Genomic DNA, 9092 nt, shown 5'->3' with positions numbered 1-9092 from the left:
CTGAAAGGGAAACTACTGCTGCTGCTTCCACTTTTGTGCAGGCATTTGAGAACACAGAGTAGTATGTACAAATAAAACCATGCTTAGGCAAGACAGAACGAGGAAGTGCTGCAAGGTCAGAATTGGGGTTGTGACCCTGGATTCACTGGAGTTCAGGCTGTCAAAACTTAGATCAAAACCAGGCAATTTTTAATGAGTTTTAAATAATGTTAATCTGGCGATGAAGCCAGATCCAATCCTGGTAATTAAAAAACCCAACCCAAACCTTGATTCCACGGATGAAGGAGAATTCAGCTAAGAGGAGGAAGGCTTCTTTAAGCGTCACTCCCTACTTTGTTCCACCACCAGTGAGGTGGTGCTCTGTCGTTAGGTCTTTTCAGGAAAATTCTCCCAACAACTATTCTCACTCTCTCTGACTTTCTCCTGCCTTTACTGTATTGTTTTTCCTACAGAGTTCCTCCTTCCTTCCTTTCTTTCTTTCTTTCTTTCTCACAGAAACACCTCTGCCGTACAAATATCTGCATTTGTGATAGCAATCCTAAGGGACATCTCCTTTGGACCACAGCATCAGTTGTTTCTTTGAACTTGCCATGCATCTGTAAATGGTTTTGTTGCTCTCGTTACCTTCTTGGATAAAGAAGCTCTGTTGTATTTTACACTTGCTCTGAATTATAGCCATTGCTTTAGTAATGCTTAACTCAGGTACATCAATAACTCGGGTTATTAATTTTCCTGTTGGCTTGTAGCTTGAAATTTAGCAGTGGAAGATGATTGGAGAAAAAGAGAGACATTTCTTGCCTAGAAGCAAGTTGAAATAATGGGTGTGTAATAATTTAATACTGCATACTTGATATTTCAGGATCCCTGAGTGGGCTTCAGCCACTGAACAGACAAAGTTCAAAGTTTTTATGGGACTGAAAGTTGGTCCATTTCAGAGATACCTGAAACAAGTAAACAGTCTGGCTCCTCTCAGACATTTGCGGTGAGTCTGCAGTATACAGAAGGATAATGCTAGCTGACCTGCTGTTTTGACAAAATAATGCTCTTTCAGCTTGTTACCATCTCTTGTGTAACTCAGCATTGTTAGCACAAGCATATGAGGGTTTATATTTGCACTCTGGTGGAGAGCTTTAAGGAAATCCTATCTGCTCTAAAGTAAAGAGGTTGTTTCTACAACCTTTCTCATAGTGAGAGGATATTTTAGAAAAAGCTGGTCCTGTGAATCTGATGCCAAATGACTCTGAGCAGAGAGCACTGTAAATTGTTTGTCGTATGTACGCAAAAGATTTTTGGTCAGTTTTCTTGAAACTTCTCAGAAATTTTCTCTGCAGCTCTTGCAGTGAGCCTGATGTAGTAAGTTTCTTAGTCAAAGCAAAATAAATAAAACAGCTTATTGGCAATTAGACTGTAAGTAACCGTTAATTCTCTAATTTTTATTAATGTTGCTTTAACTATCTGGTTTATAATAACTAGCCCAGCTGCTTTGCAGTCTTATTCTGAATGAAGGCCACAAGCTGTAGCTCAAACACAACAGTAAGTTGGGTTGTAAAAGAAGACCATGTGTGCAAATAGGTACATCTCAGTATGAACCTTCCTGTCAGATTTGTGGGGACTTTGGGTCTGTGGCTGATGGTGGTGGTAACCTCCAGCAGGGGCTGCCTGGCTCCATCACCGCAAAACAAATCTGCAAATTCTGCCGAAAAGTGTTTCATTGTTTTTCCAACCACATCTGCTCCTACAACACTAAATTTTGTCAGTTGTATCTCCACAATATAAAGCCTTATTTTCTGTTAGCTTTTCTTATCTGACTAGTTGTTATTTTAACAGCCTCTATTTCTGAAGCACAAGGCAAAATAAACCTGACCAATGTGCTGTTTTCATCATAATACTGATAAGTGATTACACCATTTTATTTTCTCCATCCATTCTTCAGGATGAAATTAGGCTGGAATTTACAGTAGCACTCTGCATCATCCTACCTCTGTTTACTTTGCTATCAGATTTGGACTAAAGCTGAGAGCTTGTATTAGCTCAGCCGAAGAGTCTGCTGTGGGGTCATTAAAATATTATATTCCGTAACAGGTCTGTATGTAGTGATCTGAAGACAGTATCTGCTTTAACAAGTTAAGGTAAGGAAACAAAAGCCATTTGGTAGTGTAGGTGAGAGCGCTACTGCGATAGGAACATGCAGATGGTCTACTTACATGAGAAGGTTCTTAATCAAAATGAACTTCAAATTTTAACTAGTTTTCCTGACATTTCTTATTAAACTCTCAGCCACTTTGCTTAGGAACAGCAGATTGTCAAATACCAGGGGAAACCACTTCAGTTTTTAAATGTTTTAATTAATTATGTTGGATGTGTAATGTCTGATAACATGCTGTGTATTAAACCAGAATGCCCTGACAACTTTGTGCAGGCTGCTTGAGAAGAGCATTATTTACTTTGCTGAGTCAACATGCAAACTTGAGTGTGTCAGAACCAAGGTTCGTTGTGCAGCTGTAACCTGCCTCTTACAGGTGGGCTGGTCTTCAATTACACCATCACAAGCTATTCATCCTTTTGCCCTCCCACCCAAAGGACCTTAAAGTGGTCCTTAAAGGATCTGCCAAAGTTACAAGCAACTGATTATAATGAAGGAAGCTAATGCAAGTATCACTGTTATCTCCTCTTTAATAAAATATCTCTGGCTTACCGTGAAAGCCTGAAGGGAAGTTAATCAAGAAATAAGACATTGTGTGCTGTATAAATCAATGCTGATTTCATGTAGCTGTAAAAATTCAGGTGTAAAATTTTAACGTACAACTGTCAATTCCAAGACTTTCAAATCCAACTAAAATAGAGAGAAAATTACTTTTTCCTGGGCTCATATGTCATTGGAGAAATAAAATGTACTTAAACTTCATTTTCTTAAAGGCACTGTAGAATTTAAGAGTTTATTCCAGATTAGAAAAGTAGTTTGCTCTGCTGTATGATTATCAAATCATACGATATTTAGTAACAAGACCACGCCCTACTTATTTTAGAACAAACAAAAAAAAAATACCCTGAGGACAGTATAGCATGGAAACAAATATTTAAAAAGAAGGAGCTTTTCTGCTCCTGTTTGAGTGTTCAGATGGCATTTTGAGTATGTTAAGACTTTATTGCCTTGGTTTTCTTCCGTTTTCTTTTTGATGTCACTGTTTCTTGCCTCTAGTGAAGCAGAGGGAGAACCTGCTCCAAGGAATAAACCAGAGAAATGGACCACGTGCAGAGAGTTATTGGTTTATTCACAAAGGCAATAAACTGAAATTCGTGGCAGGGGCAGGAGAATAAAGAAAGGAAATTATTAAAAGTAACTGCATTTGTAATATGTTTTCATCCTGCTACTTCAGAGGTTACATAGACCATTAGGGTGGGATGGTATCTATTTCTTTTGTTCTTTTTGCCTTCCTGCCTCCAACTCAGCACGCAGGTGCCTAGCAGCCAGTCCACATGGGCTCAGCTTGGTGTCAGCCTCAGCGCTGCCTCTTGTCCCCATGATAACTGGAAGGAAATGGACAGAGATGGTGGCTCTGCAAGGGCCATTTGGGTACACAGAGGAGTGGGAGCTCAAGGGGTTGTGCTTTGGGTCATCGGAGTAATGCAGTAGGCACACTGGTATCACTGTGCATTGTATGGAGATCCCAATCATTTCATTGCTTACGCAACAACTCATTCTTTCACTGGATGTTGTCCTTCGACAGTAGAACTTTTATAAGTAGTTAAAAGACACTAAAGATTGTCAGGCTTTGCCTGGAGCGGATGCAATTGCATCATCATAAATGTATTCAGAACATACTCATATACGCAAAGAGAAATGAGCTCTACTGGTACTTCATACTTAACTGCTGTATACTGATAGCTGCATAGCAGGCCGTTGGTCCTTTCTTTAGCTTGCATGCTCCAGCCAACCAGTGTGTCTTGGGTACTATACTGTATTGTGTATATTATAATGGGTTGTCCGTAATATAACTGGGTGTGTTTGCATCAGCTTCAGCTTAGGTGGAACAATAGCTGTGAACATGCAGAGACATGGACCACGGTGCGAGCGAGACAAACCCTCTGCGGACTGAAGATGCTGATGAACGCCTGTTCTTTTTCCTTCTTTGCTGTTGTTATTTTGGGGTGAACGCCGCCCCAACCTAAATAATCTCACTATATAATGGGAAAGCTGTTTAGCCCTACTGCAAAGGGGAAAAGAATAAAGCTCTTTTGTTTCCCACCTCACCACTTCTTTCCCCAGGAGATCCTCTCTTGGTTACCATGGATATGCAGACTGGTGGTACAGTCTTCCTGTCCTTTATTCAGTACACCTACTAACATCTGTACCAGTCCAGCTTTCAAATATAGACCTGGCTTGTGCTGTATCTGACTAGATCTGGTGCTGTTTTACACATTTCTGTGACACGTTGTTTTTGGCTGGTTGTTCTACCTTCTCAAGCAGATGTAACATTTCATAACTTGTCACTGAATTTTTATCCTTTCATTCATGATGGTGACAACCAGAAATCTGATTGTCATTGCTTTGTGAACTGCTAACATGAAGTACATAAAGCAGCTTGGGAATTTGAAGAAATTTGTTTCTCAGACCACTCCCTTCAATGCTGGGTGGTGTATGAAGTATCAGGCTACATGAAGACGTGGAGCAGGCAGGTCAGTGCAGTACAGTTCAGTAGTGAAGGAATTTGCACTGCAAAAAAAATTTATACATCTTTTTCATACATCTTGTTCTTCAGTTGCGCTTGACTCTCATTGATCTTGATTTGGCACTCACTGGGTAATTAGGGAATCTTTCTTTTGGCCTCAGTGGGTATTGGATCAGAGCTGCTGAGACCAAGAACACTGTGAACAGCTGGGATAGGTTTATTAGTTTCATAACTGAGGTGGGAAGCTCTGGAAAAGGAGGACCAGGTCTGTAGTGTCAGCATTTATCTAAACATTAAGAGAACTAGATGCTGTATACCTCACGCTGTTCCCACTTCCTTCACCATGTGGTGCAAACCTGAGAGCAGGCAGGCTATTTGGATGTCAGCTGAGCCACCAAAACCACAAGAGAATCAGAAAAAGACAAGTGTATATGCAAATTTAAGCATTGAGCTAGGAGTTCTCAAGCTTTTGTTCACTTAGTCTATTTGGATAAATTGTTAGTCTTTTGTGACATTCAGATACAAAATGGTTTTTTTTTTTTTTTTGGTGAAAATGTTTGTTTCTGTCTTTAAAATACCTCTAAGAGAGAGCAAAAATAATAGTGAGGGGATTAGAAAATGTGTTTGTTGAAAGTATTGCTGTGGCTATAATTTGTCCAGAGCCATGCAAAATCTTCTCAAGTATGAATAGCACCAAGCTTTTTACTGCTCTTATTAGTTAAGTGTATTCTCATAGCGTTCAAAGGACTCAGCCAGCACAAGGAGCTATTGTGCTTGTAACTGTGCAAACACTCAAGAGACGGAATTGTCTCTAGAAGATTCTGAGTTTAAAGTAACAAGACGGGTAAAACATGCACATTCAGGCAGCTCAGTAATACCTTGCTGTTAGGCCTTTAGGTGGGGTCACAGCAAGACCTTTTGGCACCTTTCTCTTCCTCTTTCCTCAGTGCTGCCTCTGTCCTCTTCCTCACACCCTTCCCAGCCAGCTGCTGTTGCAGTTTTGCAGGCTCCCGTCCTGGCCTTTCCCAGTCACCTGGAGTGCTGCCCAGGCTGGGTACCCAGCAGGGCATGGGCATGGTACCCATTTTCACGCTGGTTATTTCACCGGAGTCCCCATATATTTGTCACTGAAAAGAGTGAGACGGTTGCCGAAGACTCTGGAAAATTATTTTGGGGATCTAAATCGTTGTTTTTTTTTTTCTGCACAGAATTTGTTTCTTTTGGAAGTGCACGTGCATTTCTCTGCCCTTAGTTGCTGCACAACATGATGTCTTCTCTTTGTACAAGGCCACACAATGCCAGCTGCTGGGGCTGCAAATCCTGCTTCCAGGTGATAGCCACGGCACAGACCACTTTTCGTCATCAAGACAACACGGTTCAGTTTTTTGCTCTGGTTTTGTGCTTTGTTCCCTCTTACAACTTTTCTCCTGTGGTAATGGCTCTCAAAGGCACAAGAAGGAGGAAATTCCCGTTGGTGGAGCGAGGCCTTACCCAGACCTGCTGATCTGCCTGCCATACTATTTTGGATGCCAATTTGACAGGAAGAATGAAATCAGTGCCATGAGATTGAAAAGCAAGTTTATCATTTAGCTGTTTGGACCAGCAGATGGCAAATGTAGAGGAAAAAAATCAATCTCAGAGCCAATCCAGGGAATAGACATTAAATAAAGCCATCTGGCAAACATATGAGGGGAAAGAAGAAGATGAGACCAAGTTCTGCTCTAAATACCTGCTCACAACTGAGAGGAAGTTGCTGGGAACTCATGCCATGGGAGAGCAGACTTTGACCCTGTAAGAAGTTCTGCGGAGTGTCAAAACCTCTGGCAGTGTTGAGGACTTTATAAGACCCTAAATGCCAAGCAGAGAAAGCCTGGGCAGGAGCAGCATTTCTGCCTCTGTGAGATCCTGGTGATAGTCCATGTAGAATAGGGAATACAGAACTTCTTGATCCCCCACGATGGGGTTGAAAAGACCACATCTAGGAACCTGTTTTGACTAAAAAGAGCAGGGAGTAAGCAAAGAGGGTGATCTAATATATCCCATATTCTGATAGGCATTGATAAATCTGTTTTTTTGTCAATGCCATGGCAGTTTTTTGCGCTACTTTTATTCCCAGAGAAGAGATATGTATGTGGTTTTGCACTCAGGCTTTTAAGTGCTGTTTCAAAAGAGAAGCACGATTCATTGAAAAGGGAAATGGTATCTTACATAAGTGCCCAGCCTTTCTTTTGGAAACTTGCTCTCAGGGAATGCGATTTCAGAACCCAGAAGTCTAGCAGATGTTATTACTATATCTGTTTTACAGGTCAGTGCTTTGGTTTTTTATAGTCTGAGAAATGCACACAGCTGGTAGCCTGTCTTTTACATTATGAGAACAAGTTGATTCTGTATCTTATTCTTAACTTCTATATGTGCTGTTTGTTTGTTTGTTTGTTTGTTTGTTTTTCTGGTAAAATGGGGGACTGTGGCACATCTTGAAAATTCAGGTTCTCTAGTAGCCAACAGTTTTGTTGGCAGACTGTATCATCTTCTTATTCCCATAAAGAGCAACAGTGGATCATTTTACAGTGAATTTTGGTCTTGATGTCCACATCAGTGGCATTGCACAGAACAAATAATCCCACCACTCAGACTTAACTGCCATAAAAGGAAAAAATTCAGTATTGTAATGTCATTTTTTTAGGCCCCTGTTGATAGTAAGGTTCACGATGATGATCATGTAGTAGCTGAATTTTGTGTGTTAACTGTTGGTTTCAGACACTTACATGGAAAATTGTTGCCAACTCTCACTGAAAAAATTTTTCAAGTATATCAACTTCCTTTCCATCTCATCTGTGTTGTTACTGATTAGTTATTGTATCTGAGAAAGTTGTCTTTAGTTTTTCTCAGCATCTAATAGCCAGACTAACAAAAAGGCAGTATTTCTGTCCTTCAGCTCAGATGAATAATTCATTGGCCTGCACTTTTTGTGTAAAGTAAATTTGAACTGTTTCTTTTGTAAAGGCTATTTACAGGAGAGTCATGGACACACAGAAATTAATTTGCTGCCTTCAGGCATGTCATTATCTTTTTACAGGGAGGGAAATAAGAGTTTATTTCTGTTAAATTTTGGTTAAATAATTTGCTATATCTAGCATTAGAGGGATGGTATCCTTTCATTGGGGAAGCCGGAGTTTGGCAGGTTTTCAGTACTGTTCTGCTATTCTTCCCAGCTCACATGAACAATGGGCTGGAGGGATGCTGGCAGTGTTGCTTGGTTACAATTCATCAGCGTGAATCAATGCTTCACGCAGCTCCTTCTGCGTCTGAACAACCAGGAGACTTCTCAGTACTGTATTACTGATGTATGCGGAGATGTGACCAGATTACGTACTGTCTCACTTACTGTAAAACTATACCTTTGCAGAGAGATTCGGACAGCAGCGTTTGACTTTCAGTGGTTGAAGTCGGGTAATTTTGAACTGTCTGTTTTACATGGCTTTATGGTTACACAGCTGAGTAAAGCAAATTTTTAACAATGTCTTTTGTTGCAAGGTGTGTTTGATGAGTTTGGTACTTTAGCATCCTTCTGTATTCATCAGGAAGATTAAATCCTTCATTAAGTATCTTCCCCTAGAATAGACACGTGCCTTCCTGAAACCTGCCCGCAGGCAAAGTGAAGCATGTAAGAGGAACTGCCACCTTCCTCTTGTGCATTTGGCCAGATCTTAAGCTGGCATAAAATGAAGCTGGTGGAGTTATGCCAGTTTAGAAAATAGGAAGATGTGACAGGTTATTTTTAACACTATGGAATGGCTTTTCTGTATCCCACCCATATCCATTTTACTGCTCACCCGTTCTTGCTGCTCAAGACATGAACAGAGGAAATATTAAGGAGGAAAGGTGTGCAGTTTGGACTCTCCCTTGAATCAGCATTTCCAGCCACATTGTTCCCATCTACATCCTTTTTCTAACTTTTATATAAAGCTGCTTTATTGTTTTGTGGTTCTCACTGGTTTATGGCCCATTATCACTCTCCATGTACCATTCACACTCCCTTTTTTGCACTGAAGTTAAAAACCTTCCATGAGTCTTCACAGCATTTTGATTATGCTTAAAAACACCTACAAAAAAATAATGGCCATATGATAATTTGCAGCTTTCTGTCAGTGACAAATCACTGATTAAGCTATTTGCTCATCTGTGGCCAGGAGATCATTGGATTCTGGCATCCACCTGAAGGACTGTCTTCATCACCAGTCCTAGTAAATGTCCTTCAGCCTGTCTACAGAAAAATTCAGAAGTATTTTTCTCATTTTCCTCCTCCCCTTTCACATCTGAAATTCTTGTCCCTGAAAGGCTTTCCCTCTCTCTTTCAGGCTCAGTAATTCTCCATTTCTTCTCAAATCTTCCATACTCGTGTCTTCAAATTTCTCTTTGCCT

Source organism: Athene noctua, chromosome 1, assembly GCF_965140245.1.
Source record: "Athene noctua chromosome 1, bAthNoc1.hap1.1, whole genome shotgun sequence".
NCBI classification, from domain to species: domain Eukaryota; kingdom Metazoa; phylum Chordata; class Aves; order Strigiformes; family Strigidae; genus Athene; species Athene noctua.
The sequence above is the reverse complement of the archived record's forward strand: the minus strand, read 5'-3'. Positions refer to the sequence as shown.